Below are 18,290 nucleotides of genomic sequence, written 5' to 3' on the forward strand. Positions count from 1 at the left end.
ACCATATTAACGGCTCCTCTTTTATTTTGCCACTTTTCCCCCTCAAAGCGTAAACGCGATGCGGGGTGCAGATTGCTATGTGGCGTGTCAAGAATACGTCCCCTGATATTATGCGATATCCTTAAAGGAAACTTTAAGGATATTCGCGCCAGGAGTTAGAATTTTGGAGACCTTAAGTTAAATTCTCTGGGAATATCACTGTAGTCAAATATACCCTAGGAAGCTACTTAAATGAACCTTCCATCAGGACGACATGGCTATCTCACCCAAAAATAGATTTTTCGCCTGTTTTTTTTTTTTAATCAAACAAACCTGAGACTTTTAACGAGAGGTTGATTTCTGCGACGTTGGAAGTCGGTCATTAAAATTCATAACGAGCTGGGGGTCCTTAGCTGGTGGGTGGTATAAGCCCAACCTGTTCAACAGTACAATTCAGAACCATCTGTCTAAAACACCGCTGAACTAGAACTTTTATTAGCCTCTGTAGCCAATGAGAAGAAGGAGAGATGGCAAGAACTGATAGCCAGCACAGATATGACTTAGAACAGCAAGAAAACATGGAAAGCAATCAGTAAAATGAAACTGGGTAAGAACACCCAAACGAGAATAGCTACCGTAACACCTAATGCAGGCGCAAAACAACTCTTACTTAGTGGAAAACCATATGACAAAGAACGAAGATATCACAAAAGAATGAAGTATGAAATGAAAGAGAATAACGAGATTAAACCACTCACTGTTGAAGAACTCCAGGAAGCCATGAAACACCATAAACCTGGAAAAGCTGCTGGTCTGGATGACATTACATTTGAGATAATGCTGCACTTTGGCAACAGAAATAAATCATGAGCATTAGTATTTCTTAACCACTTTGCAAGAACATTCAAGATCCCAAAACTATGGAGAGAAGCTAAAGTTGTGGCCTTGCTAAAACCTGAGAAAGACCCAATGATCCCTAAGAGTTATCGGCCAGTATCTCTCCTCTGCATCTTATATAAACTGTACGAACAGGTGACGATGGTCCCCATAGCTCCCACAGTCGAAGATCAACTGACACCAGAGCAGGCTGGCTTCCAGGCAGGAAGATCCTGCTGCTTTCAGGCACTTAGCCTCACTCGGTATATTGAGGATGGCTCTGAGCTTGGGAAAATCACAAAGGGTAATATTTTATGACCTAACAGCAGCCTATAACAATGCGAACCACAGGTGGCTTCTTTTAAAACTTGCCCAAGTTACTCACATGTACTTGAGACAACAGCAAAACTGAAGCTCTGCGGGCTGGTGAGTAGGGACCCGCCACTTCACTATGAGTAATATGGCGATTAACCTGGGTTGCAAGCAAACCTTCGTTAGACAGAGGCACTCGCCCACACACCATGCTAGCCCTCGTTAGATGGGTGTGCAACAATGCGCATGACTTCTCTGTGAGACTAGTGTCTTTGCTAACACAGGCTGATGCATCATGAAGCAAGGTACTTATGCCCTCCTACCAGAGAAGGTATTTGCTCACAAGGAGAAGAATAAGGTTGTGCTGAACTAGAAGAAGGGCAGGTTTTCCCTTGTGAGAGGTCAAAACTCGGAGGCCCAGGTCCCGAAGGGCTTGTCCTCACAAAACTCTATGAGCTTTGTTGTGCCCAACGGACACGATGTACGCAATAACCCTGAAGTGTTACAGCGTCATAGCTTACAAGACTCATAGATGACCCCAAAGGGAAATTGCTCGTGAGACTCGTGCCTTGGGGGTACTATGGGAGACGCAAGCAAGCAATAAGCATCACCATCTTGTACCCTGGGGTACAACGGCAAGGGGCAGAAGTTGCGAGCAGCCACCTAACCCCATTGCTGTTGAAAATTTATGCCATGCCGTTGGCCTCTTTGTGTAAGTCAACATATTCTCGACGTAACCTAGACTGGAAAGAGCTGTGACGTAAACGATTCAAAGAAAAGCTGCGAGTTGACTGGAACACTCTCTGGCCACCATCAACATCTCTGCCGGCCATCAGGCCACTTGGCAGGATGCCCTACACCTGTTGGGTGTTCTTGTTGAGGCAACCTGTCAGCAAAGCCAGAAGGCAGAGAATTTGGCCATTAGTTGTGTGGGACAGTCATGGCGCAGCTCGGATGCTAACAGGGGTGACATGGCTGCCTCCAAACTTCACCTGCACCCGAGCGAGTCTACCCACGTACACCTCCTCGACCTGTCCCGAAGCCTGCATCTGCGGAAGTGCGCCTGTCATCAATGCGCATCCAGGATAGGTCTCCTTAGTTCCAGAGGAGGTACTGTACTTGGTGCGAGAAACCAGGGCACATTGTGAATGAGTGTCGCAGACGGCTCATCCTGTGCTTACACTGTGGCTCTGCTAACCACCATGACGCGCAGTGTGGGCAACAGGTTACCCATCCAGAAGTCAGCTATCGCCCGCAGCTCTGAGAAGGAAACCCCTTCCGTCCAGACTCCTTCTAGGTGGAGGGAAATACATGTGAATGCTACTCCTGCCCTCAGTGTACATCCAACAAACATTGATAGAAGGTTGTGGCTTTCTTTGGTTATTGATGGTGTTCCATCCGCAAAGAAGGTACTACAGATTTAACTGATGCTAGAACCCCTAAGACTTCTGCTACGCCACCTGCGGAAATAGTAGTAGACATAAGAAGTTTTCTCGTTGCACAGGTCTCAATAGAGAATATTATTTTGAAAAAGAAAAGCGGGAATTATGGGACTTTGGACTCGCATGGGTAAGAGAGGGAAAATTTAGTTGTGTTAGATGCCTTTTTGAAATAATGTGGTTGACATGTTGATATTGTTTACTCCATTTTGGCAAACAATGTAGGTGGCATGTTGACATTCTGTTTACTGTAGTCCTTAAGGGCAGACAATGTTTGCATCTTGAGATGTACCGATATGCAAAGCCCATAGACAAGAGAGCATATAACTAAGATGTGCCAACTGTGACAACCTCATCAAAGGTTACTTTGTCTTACCCTTAGAAAGAGTGTCTTTTGTGTTACTTAATTTTCAGTAATTATTATTTTTTTTCAAATTAGTAAACATGGCTTTTTTCTATTTATCTTTTCTCATTTTGAAATAAAATCAAGGGATGGTGCCCAGTGACCCATTCTTTCCTGATTGTTTCCCTTTTGCCCAGATCTGGGGGCATTCCACCATATTTTTTATGTAGTGTGAAGTTAGTGTGTGGTCGACATTCTGACACTAAATAGTCTGCGTGCTACTCCCGGCCACAGTCTGCAAATTACTATATCGCCGTCTAGCTCCAAGAAGCTATGCTCTGAAGAACAAGAGCGAGGCAAGGATGAATAGAGCACACACTTGTGGAAGCACCCGCAAGGACGCCTTTCCCAGGGATGAGATAGCCGCCTGATATCTCCTAGTGGGAAAGGGTGTCTTTACCATGAACGGGAAGGATGCCAGACACATGGAGGTGGACCTCCAACCAGTGCTCTCTGCTTCCCATCAACGAGCTTAAGCTCAAGTTGAAGGTCGGCATCGAGCGATGCCTGAGAAACGTACCCTGCGTTAGTTTCTGGGATAACCCCAAAAGTATCCCCCAACTGGTAGCCCTGAAGGGAACCAGTCTGCAACTGCTCGTGTTCTTACGCCAGAGCTGCAGGAAAGAAAGTGAACAAAAAGCAGAAAGAGCTGCAGCTAAGGGCACGAGAACTCTATCAGTGCATTACCTCCAGAGCCTCGGAGGGGAACACAGTGGTTAACCCGTGGGGAGACTGTGTGCGCTGCTACTATGCCTCCAATTGTATTACTCTCGAAAGCCATTCCTTAAACAGGGAGACCCGAATGCCTGAAGGAAGGCAGGAGTTGCCGCAGGTGGCAAGGAGAGATACTCTCCCGGTGGAGGGCACTGCTGCCTCACTAAAAGCTATAGTACTGTATCCACACCTAAGGGAAGTCCAGGGTCAATTGATCAAGCCAAAGGCCAGTTTATTAAGGTTAATGAGAGAGACACGGAACGTCTACTTTCTACCGAGCCAAAATAAAGTGATGTACACTGTAACGTTACCAGTATGGGCGTGACAGGGGGTAACTGGTCTGCCCCACCCTGCTGACTAGCAGTGGGTAGTTACACCTCGTTACAATTCTTATGGCTGATTTCAGCTGCTTTTAAAATACATCTCCACCATAAAGAGCAAAAGGGTTAGTATATAGTTGTATATAGGGCAGGAACAATTATGAAATAAAGTACAGTACAGAAGTAACTCTGTTTAGGAGTAACTTTGAATACGAGTCTACAAACTCAACTTGGTTTATGGGAATTGTTTTGATCTGTGAGCAAAGATTTCAAACCGTATGGGAATGTTATGTGGATAAACTTTGAGGAGACTAAAATGAAAGCAGTCAAACGGTGCCCATACACCATCCATGCAGTGTTCACGTTCTTCTTACTCCATGTTCATGACGTTTGAAAGTAAGGGCAAAAATAATCGTCTCTAAAAAGGTTCCTTGTAAAAATTGAATGAGTAAAAAAAGGATAAATCAAATGATTCAGTAAGTGATAGCGAAGGTCATTCTCATCTCCCACCAACCAAAGGTACGGAAATGTGAGTTAATTTGTCAGCTATTTCTACTTTTCATTGTGATTTCTAATCTTTACTTATTTCTAACGATAGGGGTTATAAATTGTCGATAATTTACATTACGAAACCTTTAAATCTGATGACATATGTTTATTTATGTGAATTTTCTTTATTTTTTATGGGAAAACTCGTAAACCAAGATACTGTACTACTGCATTGCTTTAAACTGGAGTTTTGTACACAACTCACCTCAAGAATTTTTCATCATTCTTGACATCTCCCGAATTGAGTCTATGCAAGATCTTTTTCGTCATTCTTGGTGTTGATACTTAGTTCCCATAGCCTTCCGTCTTGATTCAGCCGGGAGAGCTTTTCTCTTCCTTACTGTCAAAGATTCTTACTACGTTCAGCACATAAAAATACATTTGTGCGGTCTCTAGCTTTCGAAACATCTGCCAGCAGGATTATCTTTCTGAAATGACCGATTTGATAATGGACGAATCACGTTCCATTACAAACTTACAGTACAGTAATTAAACTGTATACAGTATACACTGTATAGAGTAATAAAAGGTTAAACCATTCAAAGTCAAGATACACTACATTCCAATGAAAATTAAAAAAACTGTTATTTAAATTCAGAACATTCAAACTATTTCTATATGGACCACCAATATTAAGAGCCTTAGGTCTAATTTGATTACAAATATTGAATAGTTTAGCATATACAGTTGACTTTACTTTTGGTCCCAATTGAAGAGGATGTACTAAAACACGCGGCAGAGCAGATGGTGACTCACGAACGTATACAAGTGCGGCAGTATGCTCGTGCAGCCTTAACCAGAGGAAAAGCTGTTGTTGAGAATTTGCACGCGTTGGCATCCAAATTCAGCCAACCTGCATGACCTGAAAGCATAGTTAATGGTATTATTAACTAGATTAATCTCTGGAGGAAATTAAAACCTGATAAAAATGTCAAAATCTTCAAGATATTTGTGTTTTTCTTAACTATGCAAAACTGAATCCTTTGATAAGAGTATGATTTCAGTGTAGATGGAACTCGGCTTTAAAGAATTCATAATGGGGTTCGTAATGAATGCACTGGCGGGTGGCTGGAGAGCCTGTCCCCTCGCCAGCACACTGCACAGACGCTTCCGACCTTCGCCTATGACTTAAGAAGTGGACTCAGGGTTGTATTATTAGGAAAAATACGAATCACTTTAAACATTTCTATTTATTCCTTCACAGATACAGATCCAAACCCTAGCTCCTTTCAGGGGAGAAAGTTCCTATAATCAAGTCGACTTGTATCAAATACCAGGATGTCCAAAGACTTTGACCAAGGGAGATGTTTAAGTCTTGGCTTTTCTTTTTCATCCAATCAGAATCGGATGTTTCCAAAATTTAAAAACAGGGTATTGGGAGCACCAAGCGTGGTTTGGAGATGCTCATTCTAATCCACCGAGACGAGAAAATGAGAACGCATCACTGCAAGAGTGAAGATACTTGTAAATCGTTTTAGAATTCGACTAATTCGAAAATTGTAAGGATTGTGAAGTTTACCGAGAGTAATGATTTTACAGCTTATTTGTATAAGATAGGACTCCAGGTGGATTATTCTGGCGTTTGTTCAAAGTATTGTTTTGGTGAAATGCGTTATAACTATGATGGAAAATCAACGAACAACGGCAAATCCACGTTTTATGGCGGTGTTATAATACAGTAGCTCGTGCCACGATTCCAGGAATTGTTGCCCGTCCCAACACTATAAACGCCCCATTCTTTCTTCTTCTTCGCTAATTGCCGGGCCATCTCACCCACAACAAAAAGGAAGTTGACCAACAGGGAGAAGATCGTACATGAAGATTTCGACTTCAATGACTTTGAGTAATGTGAGTACAGTATATACATCTATATTTATGTTAATGTAGTTCATTGGGACAAATGTAAATTTACTTTTTACGTGTGAAATGGATTTCCTTTTACAAAATATGATTGTGTTACCTTGCTAAGAGTCAAATGGGTTGCAAATCAAACACAGGGTAGGCTAAGAATACGGCAGTCTAGCCGTTAGGTAAGGACACGACTTGTAGGTTAGGTTAAGTAGGGATGTTTAGGTCAGGTGGTGTTCTTGAGTAGAGGTTTTGCAGAACAACGGACAGGGGTTTTTGTAATGCGACGGCGATGTCTTACGAATCACTAGGAAAAAAGAAGGAAATTTCAATTTCATCATCATTATCATTATTAAAGGAGGAAATTAACCAGCCTCATGAATCAAGCTGGTCTCTTCAGAACTGGTCAAAAGGCAGTTTGGGGAGGTAACGTATGCATAATGTGGGGACAGAGAACGGTGAATGGATATATATTTACCAAGTTTATGAAAGAGTTGAAAATAAGTATAGGGCACGGCCATCATCATACATAGAGGTGGCCGCTATTATAAATAGAGATGGCCGCTATCATATAAACAGGTGACTGCTACCATACATACATGTGGCTGCTATTATAAATAGAGATGGCCGCTATCATACATACAGGTGTCTGCTACCATACATACAGGTGGCCGCTTTCATACATACAGGTAGCCACTATCATAGATTCAAGTGGCCGTTATTATAAATACAGGTGTCTGCTATCATACAAATGATCAAAAGATATTACGTAAAAACAACTAATTTACGAAATAACCTTTTGAAGGAATTCGTCTTCATACGATAGACAAGTGTCTACTCTAAACCTTATGGCAGTTGCCATAAATGTTTGCCGTGACACGGCTAATTACTAAGTACAATTGCTAAACTATTAGTTTAGGTAGTCCGTACCATTATGAAATATTTGTGTTCAACGTGGATAAAATAGAGCTGATATATATTAAAAAAAATAACTTAATCGTGGTTTCCTAGACTTCTAACTTCTCAAGACTGCGGCAATTTGCGGGCACTCTTCTTCTTCTTCTTTTTCTTTCTTAATGTATTAGCACACGTCACCTATCAGGCAACCATAGTGCTATCCCTCTCATATTTTACTTTGTAACAAATCATAGAGTTTTGAGGAGGCCCGAGGACTTCAGGAAGACTGCTAGATGACGGTAGATCTTCTTCAATACATGTGGAGTTCCAGAGTCAGCCCCCAGGATCCTATCTAGCTGAAAAGGGACACCAATCCGAAACAGAGAATGTCTCAGAAACACTCTGGATGTAAAATATCGAGGGCAGTGTAGTATAATGTGCCTTACATCCTCTACTTCACCACAAGAGCAAAAAGGTGAATCCTCAAGGGAAAGGCGATGTAGATGGGCTTTCAGTCTTGAGTGTCCAACACAAAGTCGAAGAATTGCAGAGTTTAGCTTCCTTGATGCCAATGACGTTGTTAGAGCTGTCAACAAATTCGAGCCTTTGTAAGGTGACGGCCAAATCCCGTAGAAAACGGGAATATTCTGAACTATGGCCGTCGTTCTAAAAAAGATTTTGGCGGGAGAAGCTAACTTTAAAAACCCACCTAACCTATGCTAAAAGCCGTATCCTTACCCAGGGGGGCTTCCCCCCCGGTCCCCCCCCCTTACACAAGTTTCCTTACCTACGAGTACGACGGGAGAAGCAAACTTAAAAAACCCACCTAACCTATGCTAAAAGCCGTGTCCTTACCCAGGGGGGCTGCGCCTCCCAGGACCCCCCCTTACACAACATATTTAAGATCCGTAGACCATTTCCAAACGTTTTTATTCTATACAAGATAACAGTCGGAGCGATAATAAGCAAATTAGGACGCTTAGCCGTAGCGCTTCAAACTACCCAACAAATTTGATCTTCTATATGGGCCAAGCTGAGAGAATTGAAGTTCCGCCTCTCTATCCAATCTCCACTTCTCCCATACAGCCCTACGATAAGCTGTGATATGTTCTGAAACTGGAATATGTACAGGATATTCACTATGTTAACAAATGAATGAGCCCCTTTTGCAATGGAGTCCACAAGTTCATTTCCCTTGTCACCACTATGACTTGGAACCCACTGAAGTTTCACTACAATATTTTTCTCTTTCAATGACTTTAGATTGCAACAAATAGGATCCACCAACGAGATCGAAAACCAACTGCATAACAACGAATTCAATCTAAAGAAACCTTTGAAGCCGTAAAAATAACAACTTTCGAATGATAAAGAAACTCTAAAACAAACCTCAAAGCTTTCATAACTTGGTCAAAAATCAAAACGTTCGTAAACAAACTTTTGTAAACAAACAAATGGCTCCCAAATGTATAATCAGAGTTTCGAACTATTTCATTGTGTAATATATTGAGGGCATTAAAGCACAAATAATACAAATATTACAAACTTTGATACAAAATCAAGTCAAATAAACCCTAAAAATGAAAAAAAATATATTAATTTTCTTCGCACTTCGAAAAAAAAGGAAATCAAATGTTTTAAACAAATGGCTCCCCGACAACTTAATCAAAGAATAGTGAACATAACTTTGGTGCCACTAATGAAAATTTTATTAAAATTGAGCCAAAATGTAGAAAATAATTATCAGTTTTTTCGTAACTTGAGAATTTAAATTCCGATACAAATGTTTCTCATTAACGTTGAAAAATAAATTACTGTTGGTTAATGTCTAGAACTTGTACCATTAATGAAAATATTATTAAAATTGAGGCAAAAGTGTCACAAAACTTAGAAAAAAATTATCAAAATACTTTTTCGTAATTTAGGAATTTAAATTCCGATACAAATGTATATATTTAACGTTGAAAAATCAATTATTATTGTAGTGAATAGAGTGGCTTTGACTCTCTCCAATATGGCATCTCCATACTGGCTGACTGGACAGCTATGTAAGTGTCTGGGAATTAATACAAATAAACTCGTCTTTGTATGGAATCCTTATTATTTTAACCATCTATGCTAATTATCCGTCTTTTATTGAAACTCTTGTCAAAATTACCTGATTATGCAGAAATTATTTGCGCAAATGAGTAAGCCAGTTCAGTCAGCAAGTGTATCATTTGCGCAAATAATTTGCGCATAATCGGGTGATTTTGACAATTGTTTCAATAAAATACGGATAACTAGCATAAATAAATAAGATTAAAATAATAATGATTACATAAAAAGATGGGTTTAATTCGATTAATTCCCAGACTTTCGTTTCTTATTGAGAATTCCTGTAAGTACTCTGGATACGACAAACGGATATTTCAGGTCCTGTAGGAGTCACAATGTTTCCACATGTGATAGGACCAGGAAAACAGCTCAAAACTGTCAGTTATTAATGCAGCGTGGTTAGAATACTAAACCTAAAGAGCATTCTAGTTTTAAAACATTAAAATCTCACAGTTAGGACAAACTGTTTAAGAGGCCATTGACAGTAGACTGCAAGAGGGAGACTTCTTAGCATTATTATATATACGTCAATATTTTCTATAGTTCGGGAAAACTATTATTGGCAGAGTAATACGTCAAAATTTACCAACTTCTGGGCAGTGTTAAGTGACCTACTGTATCCTGCACCCCTATGAAATTATCCCTAAGTTCATCCTATTGTTCCTAAGTTTCTTGTTTTCTGCCTTAAAGTTTTTTAACCCCCCCCTCCCCCCGCCATCTTCTACAAAACCATCGGGCATGTTTAGATTCGCTAATTCTCTTAAATTCACTTCTGTCTAGTTGATCACAGCCTCTATATGGAACCATACACCACACAAATCACATTCTATCGCTTCTTGGTTCGATCTTACCCCTTTTTTGCACCATCCACAGTCGTTTGGACCAGCCATGCTTTCTTCTTGTTCAGAGTCACTTGAATATTCTTCCTCTCCTTTTCCCCCTTTCACTTCCTTCTTTCTCACACTCACACCCACTGCACCTTTCACTGCTTCTCTCTTAGACACCATGTTTAATATCTTTTGAGCTTGGTTATGTTATGTTATTCTAGCGGCTTTATAATTATCAGAACACAAAAACACGTTTTGAGGCACAAATAAATATTGTTATCACCTTACATTTCATTAAACATATCAAGAGTAGGGTTGTCAGGCGTCCCGGATTTTATCCTTTTGTTCTCTGTCCCGCATTGACCCTTCTACGACACCCTTATTGTCCTGATTTTAGTTCAACATAAGGCTAATGTTGAGTGTGTATTCTGAAACACTAATGTCCTGTGGACTGACGACCGGAACAGGTTGAATGTAGCTTCTCTGTAAAGGATCTTGTTGACTGGTGCTAGAGAGGACCTACTGAAAAAAGTTAAACTTACTTACTTTGATGGCTGCTTTTCCGGTCCCATACAGCAGGGGAACCCCACTCTCTACAGGACCTCCACTGTCGTTTTACCTTGTTCGTTCAGAGTATTTAACGTTTCATGTCTCATATTCTTCATTTACTGTTAAATCGTCACTGTCAAAAGACTCATGAAATAAGACAGTCTTCAGGGAAATATAATTAAGAGAATAGAGATTTGAGTTAAATTTTTGCTTATGTAAATTTTATCCTAACAAAATGTTTGTTGAAATTCCGTATAAATATGAGAGAGAGAGAGAGAGAGAGAGAGAGAGAGAGAGAGAGAGAGAGAGAGAGAGAGAGAGAGAGAGAGAGAGAGAGAGAGAGAGAGAGAGGGAATGGGGGGGGGGAGTACTAGGATAGCCACAGGTGTAAACACTAAAGGAGGGTTGGGCTAACTTGTGGGAACCTCTGCGTCACAGTTACGTGATTAAGTACCACTTCTTCGAAATGCTCTGAGGGAAGGGAAGAAGTTCCTCTTTTTTCTAAGAGTAAACGGGGTAATTAAGCACATCTGTCAATTCATTGTACCATCAAAGATTAGGCCAATGTTTGAAACATTCATTGCTGTAGTTTCATGGAAATTCACAAGCCTATTTGATAGATATTTGGGTAAAACACTATTGCACAGCCTCTGAGGACGTTAGGGTAAGTGTACGGAATTAAATTAATGCAATTTTACTAACCCTTTCTATGAGAGTGTTATTAGGTAGAGTATTAAATACTCAACCTGTCAAAGATATTACGTATTTCTATAAAACATAAAAAAGAGAATGGTGTGAGGTTGTTGTTGTTGGGGTATTAAAGCCAACACTTGTTGTTGGCACGGGCCTTTCCCTTGGTTGGCCCGTAGGTGATCTGTAAAAATTTATAAGGTAGTTGCATTAATGGAAATTTGAAAGGTTTTTAGTAGTAGAGAAAGATGTGGATAGGGTAAGGATGATGGTGGTAGTGGTAGAGGGCCATCATTTCTCGGATAGTGGTAGTTTGAAAAGTGGGGGTGTAAGGCTTTTGAAGATTAGAGAAAAATTGTGCAGGTGGGGTTGTCCAACCCTTTACTCCCTAGGGTCCCTGCAGAGAGATTTTTAAGTGGTAGATTAGTTGAGAAGTGAAAGGGGGTGATGTGAATAGAGCCTTACAATGAGGGGATGAGATGGTGCATGGAATGAGGAGGTCTTACCTTGGTGGAGGTAGTGTTGAAAGCAACTGTGCATGTGTGTCTATGCTTTCGACAATTGCTTTTGCCAGTGTGGCTGCCTCTTTCATGGCATGTGGTGTGTTGATGTCTACAAGTAGATCACCTCGTAGCTGTGCTGTTTCTCTGCATTCTAGTAGGTAGTGCAGGAGAGGTTGTTGTGGTATGACATCACAGTGTTCACACCTTGTCTGGATGTCATCTAGGAGTTCCCAGTTTGCTTTGTAACCCAGCCGGAGTCTGTGTATGCATACTGCCAGTTTTCTTGGGGTGTATCTGTCTATGGGAGGGGGTTCTAGTTCCGATGCCCATTTGTACCATGTTGCAGAGGGAGAGCCATTCTCTATCCTCATATGTAGTTCCTTGATTAGGTTGTTCTTGAGCTGTGTCTTTATTTTGCTTTTGATTTGTTGCAGTGCAGGCTGTATGTGCACCTGTACATTGTGAATGTGTTTGGTGCTTTTGGCTAGCTCATCAGCCTTTTCATTCCCTGGTATCCCGATGTGACTGGGGATCCAGTTTATAGTTACTAGTCTGTTTCTTTCATTATGTTGATGTAAGAGGATTTTAATGTCCGCTATCAGGGATTTGTTTTCTTTGTTTTTGTCCTGCTGTAGGACCTGCACTGAGGATCGTGAGTCAGTATGGATGACTACTGGTCCTTCCTCATTTTCAATAGAGTATTTTAATGCTTGCTGTATTGCAACAAGCTCTGTCTGCAGGGTGGAGACATTGTTGGATGTTCTCCAGCAAGCTGTGAACTTGCAGGAGTGAACTGCCGCTCCTGCTGTTTGGGTTCCAGGATCTACTGTGCCATCAGTATAGTAGATCTGTGCCCCTGTTGTTTCTACTGAGGTTATTGCTGCTTCTGCTGCGTTTCTGAGTTCTTCTATTGTGCAGTTTTCTTTTGCCCTTGGGAGTTTGGTGTAGTTGAATTTAGCAACTTGTTTTTTCCATGGTGGAATGTGTATAGTACTTTGTGTTGTGTCAGGTTTTAATTGTAGGATTGTTTCTGTAAGGCCAAGTCTTTTGATGTTATCGCTATGGTCCTTGCCATAAGAATCTGGGGTTTGTACTTCAGGATGTTTGGATAGTTCCTCTCTTACTCGTCTTTTGGTGATTGAGTCTCTGTCTGACAGGAACATCTTTGCAACTATGCTTGCATTTCTTAGTGCAATTCTGTCTTCGAGGGTTGGTAGTCCGGTTTCCAACCTTAGGTTGCAAAGTCTTGTCCACATTGGGGCACCCAACATGAGCCTCATGGCATTGTTTTGAATCACTTCAATTGTGCTTGTTTGTAGATCTGTTAGTCCCAGGAGTGTTGGGGCGGCATAGTCTACTAGTGATCTGGAACAGGCTAGATAGTATTTCTTTTGGATGTGTTCATTTGCTCCATCCTTGAGCCTGCACATATATCTCATAGCTGCATTTCTGGCATTTGTTCTTTCCTTGAGATTTTTTATCTCTTGCTTGAAAGTGAGCTGTTTGTCTATTATTACCCCGAGGTATGTGTATTGGTCCACCCATTCTAGGGGTTCCATTCCTATTGTGAGTGGTTGTACGGGGTTTGGGGCTTTGATTGTCATTGCTTTTGTTTTGGCAATGTTAATTTTTAGTCCAAGCTCATTGGATTTGTGGCTGATGGCATTGAGTGCTCTTTGCATTTTTATTGTCCTGACTGGCCCTCGAGCTATTACACATACATCATCTGCATAGATAAATATATTAACTCCTTCAGGTAGCTGAAGTGAGGCTATATTCTCCATGAGGATGTTGAAAAGGAGGGGGCTTAGAATTCCTCCTTGTGGCGTACCATTTTCCAAATCATGATATGTGGATATCACTCCTTGAAATTTGACTCTGGCTTGCCTTCCTAGCATGTAGTTTTTAGTCCATGCTAGTAGGTGTCCTTTGACTCCTTTTTTGGCTACTGATTGCAGCACTGCAACTGGGCTTGCAAGCTCGAAGGCTTTTTCAAAGTCTATGAAGACTATTGTTGCCTTGTTCTGATTTATGCAGCTTAATACATCTGTGATGCATTCAGAGGTTCCAATTCCCTCCTGATATGCATATAGCTGCTTGTTTAGGGGGCCAATTTTGTACTTTATTCTGTTTAAGACCATTTTTTCTCCTGTTTTTTCTATACAGGATACCAAGGCTATTGGCCTGGGATTTGTTGGATCCTTTGGCTTGGGGATTGGCTGTGTATCTTGTTGTCTCCAGGTTTGAGGCCTTATGTGCTCTAGGTGTGTTTTGTTTAGTAATCTTAGGAATGCAGTTTCTCCGGCTGGACCCATGTGTTTGATCATTGTGTAGGTGATTTTGTCAGCTCCAGGTGCAGTGTCTTTCCCTGTCTTTTGTACTGCTCTTAGCTCCTCAACTGTGTATGGGGTGTCTGTGTCATCCTGCTGAAGGCAGGCTGTGTTGATCTCTTCCCATCTTGATGGTGCCAGTTGCTCTTGTTGCATTCTGGTTTCGGGGGAGAGATTGATTGACAGTGTTCTGTTTGCAAAGGATGTTGCAATTCTTTCAGCCTCCTCATGTGGGTGTGGGTGTGTGGCAATTGGTGTCTTTCTCTTTTTTCCGGCTACTCTGCCTAGCCATTTCCAAAGCTGAGTTAGACTGGTGTATCCTGACAGGCTTGAACACCATTCCATCCATTTTTCAATTCTGATTTCATGGATTCTTTCATTTGTTTCAGTTTTGACTGTTTGTAGTAGCTCTCTGTTTTCTACTGTGGATCTTCTTCTGTATATTTTTGTGACTCTGTTTAGTCTGGTTTTTAGTCTTCTGACTTCTGGGCAGTAGTACCAGGAGTCTTTGTAAGTGTAACTACCTTGTGTTGTTTTTAGTGGCATAGCTCTGTTGGCTGCATTGTGAAAGGCCTCAACTAGGTCTTTTTCTAGTTGGTCTATGTCCTCTGGAGGAGCGTAGCTGATTGCCCATTCCTCTATGGTTGTTTGAAAGCAGACCCAGTCTGCTAGGTCCTGGTTCCATCTTGGTGGGGGTGGTGGGATTGGAGGTAGTTGTTGTAAGTCCAATTCTGTCACTGTGGCAAAGTGATCACTTATCAGGGTTGAGTGTACTTGCCACTTGGTTAGGTGTCTAATGGCTGTTGTGGCAAAAGTCAGATCTAGTCTTCCACCTCTTATGTGTGTAGGCTGCCCTGTGTTTAGGAGGGAGACTCCCTCAAATTCATCCAGGGCGAAAGCTATGTGTTCCCCTGAGGGGTTTGTCCTTGATGGGGATGATAGTATGGGGTGATGTGCATTAAAATCCCCGCAGATAATTGTTGGTGTTCTTTCTGTGTGAGCAAAGAGTTGAGTTAGTTGTAACTCTCCTGTATCCTCCCTATGTAATTTTCTGTATATGTTGTATATGTCTATTTTTTGATTCAGTAATGTTATTGTTACTGCTAGTGTCTCTATGTTGGTGCCACAGGGAATAGGGTTGTGTAACCTTGTTGTTGGTATGCTAGTTTTAACTAATGTAGCTAGTCCTCTGTCTGTGCCTATCTGTGGTGCGATGTAGGCATTGTAGCCTGGGATTTTTAGTTTCTTTCCTGCTGGAAGATTGGTTTCTTGTAGCAGGATGACATCTACATTCTCAGTTTTGCATATTGCAATTAGGGAGGAGATCTTTGATCTAACACCGGCTGAGTTCCAGTTCAGAACTCTTACTCCATGGTGTAGGTTGAAGAGTATTGTCTTGGGTCCCTAGGGGCAAAGGCAATTGCCTTGACCTCGGAGGATGAAGTGGATGAGGTGGATGGGGTGAGAGTGGATGATGGGATGATGGATGGGGTGAGTGGTATGATAGGTGCGGGGACTGAATTGGAGGATGTGGAAGGTACGGGTGATTGAGGTGATGGAATGGTAGGTGTGGTTGATGAGGAGTGAGAAGTGATCTCCTGGATAGCAAGAGAGGGGGATTGGGAGGACTTATTCCTGGAGAGCAAGTCTTTTAGGACTTGTTCAATGCTGGTAGCAATTGTTGCAGCATTGATTTTTCCAGTCACGGCCTGAGTGACTAGTTCGGTCAATTTGTCCTTTAGGACCGTGGTCTTTATGAAGATGGTCCTAGGCAGTGGTTTCGGACCTTCGGTTGGAGCCTTGGAGGTAGATCTGGCTCTGGGTTTAGATACTGACCTGGTTCTTGTTCTGGAGTTGGAGTGCCTGTTCAGCTCCTCCTGGGTATAAAATCTCCTTCTGGGTAGAGGTTTGGGGGCCGCTCTTCCTCTAGATGGGTCCCTTTTGTCTTTGGGGAGGGCAGCAATTACTCTTGCTACCCTTTCAGGGCATCCCCAGGCCATTGCAGTATGCCCTTTCTTGCAGTTTGAACACTTTTTGACTGTGGGTATTCCAGCAGCCTTCTTGTCAATGCACTCCTGTGTGGGGTGCTTAAGGCTGCAGACAGCACAGGTTGGGACCTTTGCTTGGCATTGGTCCTTGTGATGCCCATACTTCTGGCAGTTGTAACATCTGAGGGGATCTGGGTAGTATTTGTTGACCCTGAAGCTGCCAAAGATGCCTAGGTCGACTCTTCGTGGGTGTGGACCCTTAAACGTCACCAGTATGGCTTTTGTAAGGAAGCCTGCCTTGTTCTTCATCCTTTCTGCTGCAGTGATATTGGGTAATTTAACCAGGTGGCTTTCCATCATATCAGTTGGGTAGCCAACCACAACTGCCTTTTTTAATTTTTCCTCTTCTTTAAGCTCCAATAGCTTAATGTCTGAGGTGCTTCGCAAGGTTATCAGTGCTCTTGTGTCCTTGGTGGATATGGTCCACTGTCCTTGCCTGTTCGGTTTGGCAATCATCTGAATGTTTTTGTGTTTGCTTTCAAAGGCAGCAATAGCCTTGAAGGCCTCTGATGGGTTACCAGCTAAGACCCTAAAAAAATAGGTCTTGTTTTCTCTAGCAGGCTGGTTGCTGCTTCCTGCGGTGAGGTTTCCTTGTTGGGTGGGTACATCATTCCCTGGTTGGCTCCTTCTGGGAAGTTTCTTTTTTCTTCTTACTTCCTGCCAAGGTAGGTTTCCTTCTCCATCAGAGTCGTTGTCGTTGGTCCTCTTCCGGTTGGTTTGGTCTTGGTCCTGTTCCATTCGTTTTTGTTCATTGTCCATGAGTTCCTTTTCGGCTTCCTTGTCAAGTTCAGTTAGAAGGGGTTGCAGGTCGGGGTCCATCTCCATTTCACCAGTTGCTAGACCTTCTAGTACGATCTCATGAAGTTCGTTCCAGGATAAGTCCTTTTTTTCAAGATATGTAAGTATATGATCAGAGACCATATAGAGAGACAGACAGTGTGCCTGGTGGGGTTGTCCAACCCTTTAAGCCCTAGGGCCCCAAGCAAAGTTATAGTAGAAGTTATAAGAATGAATTACAGAATCTGAAAATGAAACACAAATTCGTTAGTTATATGGGGGTTATGCTAACTAACCTATTGCTAGAGCAGTGCTGAAACTAACTCTTTTTAGCTAAGTACTAGCCTACACAAATAGCTGTTGGGAGCCTTCTTACTGCGTTCACGCACTAAGACGGCCCAGCAGTCTATTCCTGCAGGTAGGGAGGTTGGGGGTAATAAGTAAAACTCAGTGGAAACCTAAAAGTTTTTATTTGAGCTGATTCCTGATCCTATTTGAATACTGGCTTATTTCGCCAGTTACCAAGAATAACAACCTATTATTTATCAAACAACTTGGCTTATAGGCGCCAAGCCTAACAGCCCTATGCCACTTGCCACAGACAGCGAGAGTGGGAGTTTTTGACCCTTTGGCCCTGCTTCTACTGGAGTTTTAAGACCACAACGGCTACCAGATTTTCCACAGGAGGATCTATTAGTAAGGTAAAATTATGTAGATGGAGGCAAAGCTTAGCCTATATTGTCAATTTAATTTTCTTTATATGAGGGGGCTGATTACAGCCAATTCAGGGGCAAGGCCCTTGTCAGTACAGCAAAAACTGCAACAGAAATCGTCGAAAAAACGGCGAAAATCGGCGACGAATTCGGCGAGAAATCGGCGAAAAACGTCGGCGAAATCGGCGGCGGTCTCTTCAGGAAGCTGAATGTATCAGCAAAGTGAAGAGGGAGCAGGCAACAGCCAGAAACGGCGGCAGAAGATGTGGCAGTCAGCAGGCAGGAGCAGCAGTGATGGTCGTCTCTCAGTGGGATCTGAGTGAGAACTGTCGTAATGGACACGTTGTTGTTGGTGTATTAAAGCCAACATATCTTGTTGGCACGGGCCTTTGTATTGTTCGGCCCGTAGGTGATCAAAC

The 18,290-nt window shown here is 42.1% G+C and overlaps 1 long non-coding RNA gene across 2 annotated transcripts in view; it reads right to left on the reverse strand.

Moving 5' to 3' along the window:
- The window catches only part of LOC137633466 (uncharacterized), a 29,038-nt gene extending 23,592 nt beyond the window's left edge, over window positions 1–5,446 (reverse strand). For both annotated transcript variants that reach the window (XR_011042247.1, XR_011042248.1), the window contains exons 1-2: window positions 5,290–5,446; window positions 4,798–5,020 (exon numbers count right to left, since the gene is read on the reverse strand). This is a non-coding gene — a long non-coding RNA (uncharacterized lncRNA). The remainder of the gene's footprint in view (window positions 1–4,797; window positions 5,021–5,289) is intronic.
- Window positions 5,447–18,290: the final 12,844 nt, after the last annotated feature.

The sequence above is a fragment of the Palaemon carinicauda genome, chromosome 43, assembly GCF_036898095.1.
Source record: "Palaemon carinicauda isolate YSFRI2023 chromosome 43, ASM3689809v2, whole genome shotgun sequence".
In the NCBI taxonomy this organism is placed as follows: Eukaryota; Metazoa; Arthropoda; class Malacostraca; order Decapoda; family Palaemonidae; genus Palaemon; species Palaemon carinicauda.